General features: G+C 38.2%; 1 long non-coding RNA gene across 1 annotated transcript in view; it reads left to right on the top strand.

Annotated features, from left to right (window-relative positions):
* Positions 1-15970, top strand: part of LOC140338098 (uncharacterized) — a 134932-nt gene extending 118962 nt beyond the window's left edge. The window contains exon 3 of the long non-coding RNA XR_011922181.1: positions 15712-15970. This is a non-coding gene — a long non-coding RNA (uncharacterized lncRNA). The remainder of the gene's footprint in view (positions 1-15711) is intronic.
* The last annotated feature ends 577 nt before the right edge of the window (positions 15971-16547 follow it).

Below are 16547 nucleotides of genomic sequence, written 5' to 3' on the forward strand. Positions count from 1 at the left end.
AAAAAACATGAAATTATTTCATCTACAATTTGCAACTTTTTAATTAGTAGTTAGCGTTAAGTGTGTGGATGTGTGGGTTGTTCAGGCTGACTCATTCATTTACAACTGAACAAAAAGTCAGTTTGAAGTTTCCAAACTTTCCAACTTGAAGTTCTTCCTGGAGCATAACCTGGAGTCAATTCAAGTGGTCAGCAACCTAGCAAGGCCCCACTCTATTGCTCCACTCATGGTTGGAGACGTAGAACTGCACTTACTCCGATGTTTGGAATGTCACACGGATGTAGACTGTGTCTTGATTTTGTTTGAGAGGAGGAAAAGGTAAGCTTGTCTGACAATACGCCGAGCACACAAGGACAATCTGTTAATGGGCTCCTGAATAATTTTATTTGTTTAATAAAGGGCTGCTGTGGCCAATTTATTCCAAACATGGTATTTTGGTTTTTTGTTCACTGTTTTAAGAGGGGGTGGTCTGGTGGTGAATTTATTGGTGCAGCAGGGAAGGTTTTATATGCCATACACTGGTCATGTGTAACAAACACATTCCAGGTAGAAACTACATAAAGGCCTAAATCAGCTTTTAAATTGTGTAAAAAAATATTAAAAACAACAATGTACAAAAAACATGAAATTATTTCATCTACAATTTGCAACTTTTTAATTAGCAGTTAGCGTTAAGTGTGTGGATGTGTGGGTTATTCAGGCTGACTCATTAATATACAACTGAACAAAAAGTCAGTTTGAAGTTTCCAAACTTTCCAACTTGAAGTTCTTCCTGGAGCATAACTGTCAATTCAAGTGGTCAGCAACCTAGCAAGGCATCACTCTATTGCTCCACTCATGGTTGGAGACGTAGAACTGCACTTACTCCGATGTTTGGAATGTCACACGGATGTAGACCGTGTCTTGATTTTGTTTGAGAGGAGGAAAAGGTAAGCTTGTCTGACAATACGCCGAGCACACAAGGACAATCTGTTAATGGGCTCCTGAATAATTTATCGCTTGACAGTGAGAAGTAAATCTTTTCAATGCTTTCCTAAATTACAGGATCGCCTTGTGGTTTGAAGACAGGGCTGTTAGACATGTTTTTGCTGCATATGTTCCTCTTTTGGATAACTCGAGACAGATGCTGTTAATTTAGAAAATGGATGAAAGTTGCACTAAAAAAGTATACAAAGCAAGAAGAAAACTTGTTTTGAACTAAATCTTCCACAGAGTTACTTTATTTTAAAGGGAACCCATGTGAATCGAGATGTGGGGATGCCATGGCTCACTTGTTTTTAAAATTGCAAGTTGCAGGGTTGTCACCTTAAAGGAACCCTATCACCACATGGCCATTTGTAACTAAATCACAGATGATAAAAGAAGGGGTTATGTACTTTACTCACTGTACGAATGGAAAGTAAAATTTAGAGGAACCACCAGCAATTTTTTTGAATGGATCCCAACACACACCCCCACACCATATTGCCACTTTTGCTGTCATTAGTAACTTTAGGCTGCAGCCTTTACATCTTCTGGAAGCTCACCAGGTGTGTCTTCTTCTATAGGACCCACTCCTTACTTTTCCAGGGACCTTTCTCCTCAAAATTCATCAATTCGGTCACTACAAGTATTTAGGATTAGGCGTGCCTAATATATGCTTTTCTTGCCACATGTTGTGGTTCCACCTGCTGACCTGTGCATCCTATAATGATGTATAAAAGGTAATTCAATTAAACAGCATAAGCTGTATTTAAGGTAAGAATACATCCAGTCTTATACAGTAAGGCCTGTAATTAAGTTTGTCATTAATACTATTATAGCTAATCCCCCGGAGTCATGACCTTGGAGAAAGAAAAACTTTTAGATAAAAAGTTCACAGGCTCCCCACAAGAAAAATGGAAGAAACTGCAATGCAGGCTATAACTTGCTTTTTAGGCCTACAATTGAATATTTGCCCCTTCATAGACCTTAATAGGGTTTCACACTAAGTTTCACATTAAGTTTTCAACTTTGAGTACAATTTCCTAAACTGTACTAGTATATTTGTACTAACAGTACTTTTGGTATTTCCAGGCTGTTGATCACGATAGTGGGCTTTATTAGCAGCTTGGTGGCTGTAAGAACCCTAAGCTAAACAATTACACTGTGAGGAGCTGAGATCTTGTGGGAGCAACTTCATTGTCCATCCAGGAAGCTGTCCATCCCGCAATGTCACAGTGACTACATTTAAGCCCTTACTAGACACTTTTGGATACAGAAGACTCAACCTAATGCAAACTTTGTCCTTAAATGATCCAGGAGTTCTTCTTGCAAAGAGCAGCTAGCTTTAAGCTCTCATATGCCAATCTTTAGCAGAAACATACCTTGAGAAAGCTTGATTTTGGGATCCACCTTGATGTTCATTCATTCCAAGAGAAAATATGAAGAACTCATCCACACAGGTCCCATTCCATTCCTAAATAGGACAAAAAGAGAATGGGGTCCTTAGGCCAAATTTGTGGTTGGGCCAGGCTGGTTTTGATTTTCAAACATCTTCTATGGGATCATCCACCAATAGTTATCTTCTCTACCTATCTCTCACCACTGAGCAACACCTTTTTTTGTTGGCGAGGCAGACAAACATTCCTCATTCAGGCTAAATATGGCATAACTTGCCAAAGCAAAAACTACATTTAAATTAGGGATATTTCTGTTTGGCAGGGCCAGTACATTTCCAAACCTTTTTTTCCAAAAAGTAAAACTCTTTGCTGCAATTTCTTAAAAAGTGTTAGCAGAGATAGAACTTACTTTGTTTGACTTTTACTTAAAGTCTATTCAAAATTACATGTCCATCTAATATTACTGTGTGTATCTTCCTGTTCCAATGACAAACGCTAACCTTTTTTCCTATCCTGCTGTCACAAAGGCAATAAGCAAGGTGAAAGCTTAACAGCAGGGTCATGAAAAGTAAGAAAAGTAATAAATAGAAAAGTTTTTACTTTTCTGAGCCTGTAAAGACAATAACTGTATGTTAGTTCATTGCAAAGACCCTGAAAATATTATAAAGTTACCATTTTTGTTGAAAGTAGGGGTTAGGGAAACCAATAAGAACATTTTTTTCTTTGGATTTCTTTGAATAAAAGTTGAAGTTAAATTATAAGCTGATGATTTTATTTTGAATGCATGATTTTATTTTTTTGAATGCATGAAATGTTTTTTTCTTTTCAGTGAACTTAAAATATGTGTCTAAAAAACATTTTTAAGGTTAGAAGGGGTAAATTTATATCAGAATTTTGCTCCTTGCCATCACAATGTTTCACTGTCTACAATAGATTATTTCTTGGTCAATTGGTATTGTTTTGTTAAATGTTAATATGTACCTAACTTCAATTAATAATGGTTTGCCAGTTTATTCACTACGTCTTTTTGATCAATAAATGTAAAGTTTAATTTACATTTTTTGTGTATTCTTTCAATTTCAATTTTTCATTTATAATAACAATGGTGGCCTTATTCTATATACATTTTTTCAATTAACATGCTTGGGAAATGTCTTCAAACCTGTATGTGGTGTTGTTTTGTTTTTATTTTGTCATTTTTTTTTCATTTAGCAATATGTGTGAGATTCCCCTTATTAATAAACACCATGTAAATCATAAGACAATACCCAAACATATTCTGGTTGTAGTAGTTTAAAGCTGAACTAAAATTTCACTTTTAAGAACACATGACCAGGCAGGTCATTAGGACAGGCAATGTTCCTTCTGCAATAATATCCCCTACCTGCCTGTTGGCAAAACACTGAGCTGCACATGTGCCTCGTCTGCTTTAGTTGCTAAAATTCCCAGCTTCCTCTGCACGTGTCGGGAATGAAAAAACTTCAGCACGCCTGCATGATAGGTCTTTTTTCCTGGCCTATCAATCAAGAGGGTCTAAGACTGCACAAAGTAAAAAAAAAAAAACATGACAGTGTTTTGCGAGGGAACGGGGACAGGTGAGTTACATGGGGTTTAGTTCCACTTTAGGGTAGCAAAGATCAGCAATACAGGAGGTCGTAGAGTAAAATTTTATAGTTTTTTGCAGGCAAAACTGTTTATAGGATTCTTTGAGTGATGATGGTATCACTTAAGCAACAAACCCCCAGAAAACAAATAAAACTGGACGGATGGCGCTAATTAGGAAACAGAAATTCTTGGAGTGTGCTGTTATTCTCTGAGATTGCTTTGTGCTTTTAGATCCAGTTGGTGTTGTCAATGTTTCTGCTCTCCTGAGTGACAGGCACCTTTAGCTGGGCTGTCGAGCTCACTTTGCCAGTTGGCAGTTTATCACTGTGCAGCTATCCTGAAATTTAGGACACAATGTAGTTGTAAATGAAGTGCCCTAATGGATGTAATATACTTATATATCACCGTAGTTTTGGCAGGAGATCGCCAGCTGAAGTTTACGGCCACTGAAAGGACATTTTGCTTGGAATTCAAGAAAAGTGACAGACTACCTGCTACAGCACCTGAAAACTTTATCGAGACTTCAGGACATTCAAGATAAAGGCTTAATATTTGTTAAGTGGCTCTGATAAGGAAATTTATAAAAAAATTAAACAGAAACGTTTTATTTTGTTTTCATACATCAGTCCTTCGACAACCTGTCTCTTTATCTAATTTTCTTCCTTTCTCCATCATTCTTTATATCCCCACCCATATCTGTACAACTAACCCCCCAACCTAAAGTGGAACTAAACCAATTGATACTCTCCTGTCCCCATTATGCTGCGGGTGCCACCATATTCTTTTTACTTTCCTTCCTAATTCCTATCTTCAGACACCTTGATTGATCAAGTGGGGATGGCGTAACTCACAGGCACACTGGAGTTCACTTAGTCCCGGCAAATGCAAGTAAAGCTGGGATTGCTGGGCAAACCTGGCAACAAATACTGAGCTGAACAGATGCAGCTCAGCACTTTTTGATGGCTGGGCAGTGATCAGGCAGGTAAGAATAATTATTGCAGAAGAGACATCGACTGTTGCTTTCTGTACTAGCCACTTGCGGTAACCTTGCTCTATCTCCAGCATGCTAACTGGGCAATAAAAGAACAGAATCAGGGGTGTAGGAGCAAGGCTTGCAGAGGTCATGAATAAGATTGCACTTCCTTACTCCAAAGAGCCTGCATTATGACCACAGTCTGGTTCAGTTTTGCACCTACCAGAGGAATCTTCTACCAATGGTTTCATCTGCCTGGCTCTGGGTTAGATAAGCAGTCCCGAAAAAAAGAAAGTCGTGCAATACCTCTAATGTGTAGTGGGGGTTTCTGATGTTAAAATGGGAAACTCTGATGTGAAGTAGGGAGTCTGATATAAAAGGGAGACTCTGATGTAAAAGGAGGGTCTATATTTCAACAGAAGACTCTGATTTGAAGGGTGGTGGGGATCTAATGTGAAGGTGGAGGCTTTGATGTAAGATGGGTCAATTTTTGAAGGGGAATCTAATCTGGGGGGGGTCCAGAAGTAAGGGGAGAGCCCTGATGTAAAGATGCACTCCTGATGTGAAGGAGCTTGTCCTAATATTAGCATTGGGTCCATAGAGCTGCAGCTGAAAGACCATTAGCGGTGGTTCTAAGCAGAATCAGACTAATAAAGTCATCCCCATGCTAACCTTTGCTCTCTCGTTCCATCCATTTGTTTCCTGTAAAAACATCTGCACTCCCCTTCATCCTGCAATGCACTGTACAGGTGAAAAAATTCAGGTAATTACTTAGGTAATGCTTGCAATAAAAAAATGTATTTAGATATTTATTTATACATTTAGAGCCTCTCTAACGTCTTTCTTTCACCTTAGAGTTTAGCTTTAGTGCACTTACTATACAACAGAAGTTACCAACAGCTTCAGTTTGAATTTCGGGAAAAGATTTTCTTGAGTCCGATCCAAGTTGCATTCTGTGGATGATGTTTCCACCTAGAATAGACGTAGCATGCTATTTCTGTGCTTCCACATGCAGGGAGCGGAAGTGACAGCTCAGTAGAAAGCAATCATGGCACATCTGGAATTTAACCTGTTTTGTTACAAAAAGTATGCCGAAGAGATGAAAGATGGGAGCACCTGAAACTAGTCGGCATCTGGCCAGATTCTTCCAGCTATGGTTGTCTAAGAATGTCAACTTAACGAGGGGCTTTTGTTTTAATACTTAAGGCCTTCACATAGATGACATGAAAAGCACTGCATAAAATAACCCTGTGTGATGTAATGAGCAGAGCTGATATGTTGATGATGTTGTAGATCTGCCAACACACTACTTGCCTCTTGTTAAAATGCACCTGTACTTGTAATATTGAGGTGGGAAGCAACATAGCATTTTTTCTAATTAGCATAAAGACTGATTCATTTTAGGTGCAAATGTTTGCAGGTTTCAAGCAGGTGTAATATTTAAATGATAGGGAACAGTAAAATATTAATACAGGTACTGAGTATTGTCTGGGATGTGGTAATGTCCAGCAAATGGTGCAAAACGTTGCCAGAACTAGGTCAACAATTTCACAGATAGCTGGGCCCTGTTAAACCATTTGTCTCTGGCTATTACATACATTGGGCCTAATTTAATAAAGCTCCCCAAGACTGATGAAAGTGTATCCTCTCCAGCCTTGAGAGCTTTAATAAATCACGTCCGGTGGCAGGAAAGTGGCTAGCTGGAGGGTTCACAGAACAGTTCCATAGTTTGGATTCGAAGCGAGAGTGCTACAAAAAGAATGTAGGATGAAACTCAAGAGTGCTACCTAGCATTGGAGTAGAACAGAGATTTAGGCAACTGGACAGTGCTGCTTGTGATGGGATGAAAGATATAGGAAACTCTAGAATGTTGCCTAGTATTGTGATAGAACAGAGATTTAGGCAACTAGAGAGTGCTGCTTGGGATAAGGATGGAAGAAAGATATAGGAAACTCAAGAATGTTGCCTGGGATTGGGGAAGAACATGTATTTAAGAAATTGCTGGAAGAGGCATATAGACAACCCTAGATTGCAGGGGCATTTGGTGGTAAAAGAAGAAGAAGCCCTGGATTACCGGATTGCTGAAGAAGAAGTATAAGTAGGTGAATTCAGGGAACTGTGGAATGCTCTCCAGGATTGGGTAGGAGGAGTGACATAAGGCAGCACGGTGGTTTAGGGGTTAGCACTCCAGCCTTTGCAGTGCTAGGTCCCAGGTTCGATCCCCAGTCAGGACATTATCTGCATGGAGTTTGCCGGTTCTCCCCGTGTCTGTGTGGGGGTACTCTGGTTTCCTCCCACATCCCAAAAACATGCAGTTAGGTTAACTGACTTCTCCCTAACAATTGACCTTAGACTATAATAATCACATATGACTATAGTAGGGACATTAGATTGTGAGCTCCTTTGAGGGACAGTTAGTGACACGACTATGGACTATGTACAGCGCTGCGTAATATGATGGCGCTATATAAATACTGTATAATATAATAAAAGCTGTACAGGAAAAGGAATATAGGAAACTCTAGAATACTCCCCAAGATTCAGTAGGAAGAGGGACAAAGGAAACTCTAGTATGCAGCCTAGAATTGAGTAGAAAGAGGCACACACACATTTCTAGATGCTGTCTAGGATTGGGTAGCAAGGGGGACATTGAAAACTCTACAATGCAGTCTAGGATTGGGCAGAAAGAAGGACAGAAGAACGTCTAAAATGTTGCCTGGGATTGGGGAGGAACACGGATTTAAGAAATGGGAAAGTTCTGCTTGAAATTGTGGTGAAAGAGGCATAAAGACAACTGCGAGATCATTTGGGGGAAAAAGAAGATAAGAAACCCTGCAATACCACATTGCTGAAGAAGAAGTATTAGAAGGCAGGGAAATGTATAATGCTGTCCAGGATTGAGTTGGGCATAGGAAACTCTAGAAAGCTGTACAGGATTGGGCAGGAAGAGGGACAAAGAAATCTCTAGTATGCTGCCTAGAATTAGGTAGAAAGAGGCACACACAAAATTCTAGAATGTTGTCTAGGATTAGGTAGGAAGAGGGACATCGAAAACTGTTGCCAAGAATGAGAATATCTACAGAAAAAGGCACAATAAACATCTTTAGAAAAAAAATTGAAAATTGTAAAATTGAAATAGCCATGTGTCCATTTTCAGATGAAAAAAAAAATAGAAAATCATGTTACTTCTATTTTTTTTATTGTGAACTGCTATCGATCTGTGGTCCATTATCAAGACCCTTTCAATAAATGATTTTGTTTTCCATGCACCTGGATACCTCAAGGACTTAGCTGCTTGATTTCGACATCTAGAAAAAGAACAGAGCCTTGTCAACACATCGACCTGAAAGCAGAAATTAGCATCACTCTAGCCACAGGACACACCTAAAAAGAAAAACATAAATCAGCCAAGATATAGCAGAATCCGGATGTTCTGCCTTTTGTAGGGTGCACTTCTTTCTCTGTTGCCAGCATGTACATATTGTCCCTAGCAGCTGGAAGAGTCATGAATAGAAGCAGTAATTTTTACAGATGCCTTTTATTTTGTCAGCTCCGACGTTTAAAAGTAATGATTTGTTTTGTACATTCTCATTAAAAAAAGGTATTTATCTGATCCATAGATTGAGGGTTGGTTTCCATTCTGAGGTTTGACAACTTTTACATCTAAAAAGCACACTGTAGACAAACATTATTTTGTGGCTTTTAAACTGAATGAGGATAAACAATCTACCGCTGAGCAGCTTTGATTTTTATCTTGGCATCCTTACTCTGCACCTGCCTGCCCTGCTAACTAAATCTATATGGCTTCTGTCTTCCCGTAACCCTGTGTTATGATTGGCTCGTATTCTGCTCCCATCACAAAGCTGGCAGGAGTGCTTCTTAGTTCATGCCTAGCCCATTGCAGCTTCACCTTCATACATGACAAGGAAAGAGTAAGATAGAAAAGCATAAAATCATGCTCTAATCTTCCTGCAATGATTTTTTTGGTATTCCATAAATGAAAGTTAAAAGAGATAACTTGATTTTTTAAGCACGCATGTATTTTTTTTAGGATATATTTAAAGTCTCCTTGTCAGCCAAATATTTAAAGCTTAACACCAGCCTTCTGCCCAGTCTTGCACTGTTGTACAGGGTTTCCTCTTGGATTGAAATTGATTTCCCTGATTGCATTGAACATTGAAATTTTTACCATTGAGCAATGGAAGCTGCAGCAAGTCAGATTGAGTCTGCCATGTTTCCTACTTGCAGGGTATCCAGATCATCGAGCCCAGTGTTTCTCAAACAGGGCACCTCCACAGGTTGCTTGGGGTTCTATGAGCAATTTGTGCCTCTCAGGTCAGTTTAAGTGACACCAATGATCTTTTTGGATATGTGTACGGGTGACGTTCTTCTCAATGGCCAACAATATAAGAGACATTCTTCCCATTGACCACCATACTAATGTACTGTGAGCTGTGGATATAATAATTACAGAATGGGTTCTCTGAAGACCTGAAAGTTATTTCAAGGGTTCCCCATGTTAAAAGTATTAATTAATGCTGATTTAGCCCTTTCCTCCCTAGCTTGACTGTCCTTGACCTGCTCCTTCATTCATTGGATTTAGGTACTTTCAAAATAAGGTTATGTAAAAAAAAACTATCACAGCACCCTGTGAAATATAAAAATCATTATGTCATGCTGAGGAATTGGTCTTATCTAGTTAGGCTTTATTTGCATGCAGACTGGCTTAGGTAACGCCTATAGGATGCTGAGACTCTATGAATAAAATAAATTAAATCCAAACAATAAAAGTGGGCAGGCCAGGGGAAAGACTAGATGATGCTGACATTCTCCAGATGTAAAATTAGGTGGTCTCTCTAGATGGCTGCATCTTCTAATGAATATTATGAGAAGTTCACAGTGTGCAGAAAAATCAGAATATGTATTTTTAGTCCAGGAGAGGAGCTCATATAACTGCAACTCTCAAGGGAATGCTGGATTTCATCTTTAATTTAGGTTTGTGCAAGGTGGGACCAACAGGTGGATTAAACGTTGTATAACCATCCTAATCTGGGTTTAAAATACCTAAACCATCAATCAATTATTTTAAAGCAGCCGGTGAAACATATAGCAAATGGCTGACACATTATCAAGGAGGATAGTCTATAAAATATAAGAGATCACATGACCTACCTGTTCCATTCTACCTGCAGGTTGGAATGGTCAGGTATAGGTTTATCCACAAAATAAGAACATCTTCCTTCTGTTCAACAAATCTAATTGAATTTTAAAAATGAGTGACGCTTCCTTACAATGAGCATCAGATTCTCAGCATTTCTTTTTAGAATATGCAATTTTTAGAAATTGCTATGGTTTATAAATTCACAGAGAGTAACAAATTCTTTTCAGACACATTTCAGCGACGTGGTAACGTGCTCAATCACATTTACTCCTCCAAATCTGTCAGAGCTGGGAAAAAGTATATTTGCTGTGTCGTCTGCGGTCTGACAGACGGCACGGAAACACAACAATATAATCAGCTGAGCACCAGCCTATCCCCTGCCAAGTCCAATACCCCATCTTCTCTCAGCAGAATTTACAACTTCTATGGCTTATGAGCCAAAAACAGAAATAGAGTTCACTAATGGCTTGTTTGTTCCACTTTCGGGCACTTGTTCAAACAGCAAGGTGGTAACCTGGGATCATTGCAAGGATTTAATAACAATAGTTCCAAAAAATCACTAAGAGGCTCTGGGCAAAATGCCCAACTGGGGTATAATTTCAGAGATATGATCAACTTGATAGCAGTAGGAACATATTAGCTGGAGCAAAACTTTGTCTGGGAAGGCGAGGGTCAACTGTGTGTTAAAATAAGAATGGATCATTTTGTAATAATAATAGTATTTTTTATTGTTTTTGTTTTATTAATTTTGTATTAATATATTTATTATTTTTTGCAAAGGTGATAGAATTACTTTAGATACTATGAATTGCAATTTCATCAATGGAAATCCCCAATAAACGGAGAAAAGCTGTGTAATTTCTGTATATCTGTTGGGTAGATTCCCCTACACTTGGTAGGAGTAACTGAAACAGAAATTGAATGCTAATTTTTCCAAATGCAAAGAGCAAATATAGTCTGACCTAGCTTTGTTAGTTGGTGGTTTTAAAATTAATGTAGATCCATCAATTAAATAAATATATATATATATATAATTTTAAAAGACAAACTACAAATATTATTGTACCTTCCTTGTTATTTTGTACATCCCTCCTTTTTTTGACCTAATAAAGAAAAATATTTTAAAAAAAAGTAATCATTAGATTTGAAAAAGTTAAGAACTATTATCAGATTGCCACTTCTTTAAATATAGATCTCATTAATGTGACCTAAGCAGGATACCCTACACTCACAGTATGTTATTGCAGAGATCACTGATGATATCATGACATCAACATGACATTCAAGCCCGCAACTGCTTGGAGAAGACCAGTAAGGAAGAAGACTCAGGAAAAAGACTCAGTGTACCATGTGATATGCCAGAAGAAAATTGGTAAAAGGTAAGTAAATAAAAAATACATGTATATATATATATATATATATATATATATATATATATCCTAATAGGAGATTTAAGAGGGACTTAAGAAGAGGCATGTAAAGCACGGAGATGCCTGTACACTTTCTAGTTGCCAGTATATTGTGGTTTTTCCAATATCATGCATATTTTCCAGTTCCTTCCAAATTTCATTCTTTACCATTTGCTAATTACGTGTCCCATTGGTGTGTCAAAATCTATTATTTACTTACAATGGAGCTGATCCTGGATTGTATGTAATGACCAGGCCCGAGGAGAGGGGGTTACAGCTGGTACATCGCTCCGGGGCCTATGAAGCTCAAGGGGGCCCATAAAGCCCAACGCGTCCCATAGTTTTTTAATATAATTTGAACATTTAAATATTTAATTCATTTAAATTTTATTGAATTTTTTTTAATTTTGCAAGTCTGTTTAGTTTTAAAATTAAAAAGACACGTGGGTCACAGGGTACTTGACAGCGGTCAACAGTTCAAAACGTAAAAGACATTCATGAAGGCCGCCCTTGAAGAGAAGTCATGTGGTCTACAAGGGTATTCCCTGCTCGGCGGGAAGTGACGAGGTCCCAGGCACAGTGGGAAAAAAGTAATCAGCCGGCAAACAAATACGTCATGTAGTCGCAGCGTTCTGAGACACCGCAAATTTGGGAAAGAAGACTAAGGGAACCGCTGTGAATAGACGAGAAACTGCCGAAGGAGCATAAAACTAAGAAACATCACGAAATTCTGTATTCTGTTGACAATTCCTGCTGCTGTCACCTCTGCAGAGCACTTCAGCAAGCTAAAGCTGGTAGAACATTTTTAGAACCACTATATCACAAGCGGGACTACTAGATTTGGCAAGACTCAGAATTGAGTCTGATCTAGCAAAACGGATTAATTTTAATTATGTAATTCAGAGTTTCCCCGGGAAAAAGGCCAGGAAAGCACCTTTGTTCAGCAGACAATAAATTCTATTATCAACGTCTTTTACTTTTATAAACATATTACTTTATTACTACATTTATACCTATACATACTTATCTAAATGTATCAATGTAATCTACGATTGTTAGAAATAAAAAATAATATAAACACATACATGTGTGTAAAATTTTGTATAAGGGCCCACACACCTTCTTCGTATTAGGGCCCGGATCTTCTCTCGGCGGCCCTGATAATGACATCAGAATACGTTTGAACTAATAAAGTGAAGAAGGTAAGAAGCTTTTGGAAAGCATGCATATTGACAGAATAAAAATATACGTATCCTAGACAAAAACAAGCACTCAACCCTTGCAAAGTTGGTCCAACCCACCCTGCAAATGTATTTTAGAAATTTTTCTGGATCCCAGCTTTAAGATCTAGTTTCTACAGCTTGCAACAGAAATTCTTTTTTTGAATGGTGATTGCATGTGTTTATGGCCCTTCTAGCTGTAAACTTTTTTTTTCACTTTTGTTTTAGATACTAAAGAGTAAAAACCATATTCAGGTTTTTTTTGCTGCCTGAATCACTGTCGCAAAGACAGGAAGTGATGGGAAATCCATTGCAGGAACAGTAGGGGAGGGAAATCTTGCAACGGGGACATCTGTTGCAGTGACAGCTGTCTATGAGAGGAAATCTCTCACTTTGCACAGATTTCCAATCAGTTCCTTCTATGTCTGACATCTGTGATAGAACAGAGATTTAGGCAACTAGAGAGTGCTGCTTGGGATAAGGATGGAAGAAAGATATAGGAAACTCAAGAATGTTGCCTGGGATTGGAAAAGAACATGTATTTAAGAAATTGCTGGAAGAGGCATATAGACAACCCTAGATTGCAGGGACATTTGTTGGTAAAAGAAGAAGATAAGAAGCCCTAGATTACCGGATTGTTGAAGAAGAAGTATAAGTAGGTGAATTCAGGGAACTGTAGAATGCTCTCCAGGATTGGGTAGGAGGAGTGACATAGAAAACTCTAGAAAGCTGTACAGGATTGGGTAGGAAAAGGAATATAGGAAACTCTAGAATGCTCCCCAAGATTCAGTAGGAAGAGGGACAAAGGAAACTCTAGTATGCAGCCTAGAATTGAGTAGAAAGAGGCACACACAAATTTCTAGATGCTGTCTAGGATTGGGTAGCAAGGGGGACATTGAAAACTCTAGAATGCAGTCTAGGATTGGGCAGAAAGAAGGACAGAAGAACGTCTAGAATGTTGCCTGGGATTGGGGAGGAACATGGATTTAGGAAGTTGGAAAGTTCTGCTTGGAATTGTAGTGGAAGAGGCATATAGACAACTCTAGATTGCAGGATCATTTGGGGGAAAAAGAAGATAAGAAACCCTGCAATACCACATTGCTGAAGAAGAAGTATTAGAAGGCAGGGAAATGTATAATGCTGTCCAGAGAACAGCTGTATTAATAATCTACACAATGTTTGTAATAAATCACAATTACTTCTAGATTAGACATTCAGGAGTCCCAAACATGGTGCAGCTATTATGGACTAATTACCCAATTAAATGAGGTTCTGAAAGATCAGATTTAGGTGAAGAAACCTTTTAATAGATGTTTCTAACCACCCAAGAGGGAAAAAATTCCCTGATTTCAAATATGGAAATTGGTTGAAAAGTTGATGACTTATCAACCAGGGTTCCTCCAGAGGTTCCTAGGGGCTCAATAAGTAGTGAGCAGTGGCAGACTGTCTGAAGTTGTCCAAAATTGATAGCACTTTACAAAGTTAACCGCATGGGATCAGTGGAAAGTTTCCAAGGTAAGTTACCACTGGCATTCACCATTGTATTTGGGGTATACATGGACCACCAGTCTGGTGTGACTTCCACTGGCCATCATTGTGTTTTGCTAATGTACCATGAGCCGTAAATATATTTATTTTAGCAGGTGTTCCCCTAAAAGTGAAGATTATATCAAGAGTTCCAACATATAAGTTAGGACAAAACCCTGAAACCCAAATATACCACGACCCGCAACAGTGCAACTAATAGACAATGAGGTAATACCACCAATAGACCTTTAGTCTTTATTCTTTTCCATCATCATTCCTTTATCTTCCATTTACCTTTTTACTATTTCCTTTTTTCAAGGTATCAATGGAAATAAATTTATGTTTCCTGCTAGTGGGGGAAAGGGAGTTTATCAAAAATTGTCTTTGCACAGGGACCTATTTCTGAATCTGTCCACCAGTGCCAGCGGTGGCTGTATAACACATCCGAGCTGCTCATCAATGTGCAACCTTTCATTTCTCTATTCCTTTTCATTTATCTTTCAAGGCATATACCCCCCGTACACGCCACTGGGCATCTGAGGATTGCAGTATGACCTTATATTATTTTTTCACCATTTCTGTGTTTAATCTTCCATTCATGCATCATCTATTTGAAATTGAAAACAGATGTTTCTTTTTTTTTCACCCATTTTCCCCGTGTCTTTCCTGCCCCAAGGATTAAACTCTATACGTACCTTACCTTTCAAATCAGCTGCCTGTTTATAGAAAACACTTAACTTACTCTGACCTTGCAATGATACTGTTCATTATCTTTTCCAGTTCCTGTTTTATAGCTATTGTAATGTATTGAAATATTAATGAAAAAAAAGAATGCAGTGGATTTTTCAATAAAGGCATATTTGAGGTTACCGTGATATCATTTACGTGAAAGTAATTTTTAACATGTGCCTAACATTTTTTTCTTACACTTTTAAATGTTGCATTTCATCTATAGATATGGAAACACTCCCTCTAGTGGCCATATGTATACTAGGGGATGTGCTTTCCATCCCTGCTAATAGACTGTCAAGATAACTTCAACAAGATTGTTTCCAATCAAGCCAGGCCACACCAAATCATGAAGCAAAGCCAGTATATGTAATAAATGAATGTACATGTATACAGTATTTATGAACAATAATTTATAGGTTTGAAAAACAAACACATGATGAATAAACCAATTAAAGCTTACATAAGCCATAAAAACAGTGCTGTGTAAAGGGTTAAGTTCAGGCAGAGCTGCATAGATCTAGTTGTCTGCCAGAAATACAAATCCAGAGATCCATTATATGCTGGGCAGCTAGATCTATGTAGCTCTGCTTGAATTTAACCCTTTACACAGCAATCTTTTTCTGGCTTCTTCTATTCAAATCATTAGTTATTCAGTACGCTTTTTATATTGAAATTTAGATCTTAATCAAGCCTCTAAAACCTTTTTCTGATCTTATTTTTACAGAGTTCTTTTGATCTACACCAAATTATTCATGTGACACATGTGGGCCTCAATTTCAACCGAGGAAGCACATTTGCGAAACATGTTGGAAACTGGGACTGTCTTTTTTTTTGGATTTCTGCATGCCATGAATTTATATCTGTACTAAGCACTCAGCCTCTGATACTATGATCTAACATATGACATTTAGGAATCTCTGTACGCATGCATGCATGATTTTATACATTTTGTTGAATAAATTGCTTTACAATTTGTCACTAAACACCCTTAATTTCTATGATCTCAGTCTATACCTGAGATCAAAATATTTTATTGCTATTTTATATATTATAAATTCAGATCTGTCCATATACTAACAAGGCATAATCTGCATCTGTAGAATGTAAATAGTGGTCCCCCTGTACATTGCCTAATACTGGCAATGTATTTATAAAGACAAGTTTGGTTCCCCACTGATGATTTCTTGAAGAATAATTGCTGATCATGAACCTATTATGTTGGCTGTGACATATGGATCACATTCAGGCTGCGGCTCAATTTTAAAATGATGGTACTTAGCTTGGAATCGTTAAGTAGCATTTTTCATGCCAGTGCAATCATATGCATTTTCTTTCTGGGTGGCAGTAGTTAGTCTCAACACCTCAACACAGTAATAAAAATGTAACCCTGCTTGATGTAGCAGTACTGAGATTTCAAGCTCTGTGATAACACATCCTCAGGGGCGGGTCCATGTCAACCTGAGGAAGCTGATTGGATGATCCTGGCTTTCATGCAGCCAGAAGACTATCAGAGGTAACAATCAGAGCTGGCTTCTATGGAGGAAAGCACAAGATTAAAGG

The sequence above is a fragment of the Pyxicephalus adspersus genome, chromosome 9, assembly GCF_032062135.1.
Source record: "Pyxicephalus adspersus chromosome 9, UCB_Pads_2.0, whole genome shotgun sequence".
Lineage (NCBI taxonomy): Eukaryota > Metazoa > Chordata > Amphibia > Anura > Pyxicephalidae > Pyxicephalus > Pyxicephalus adspersus.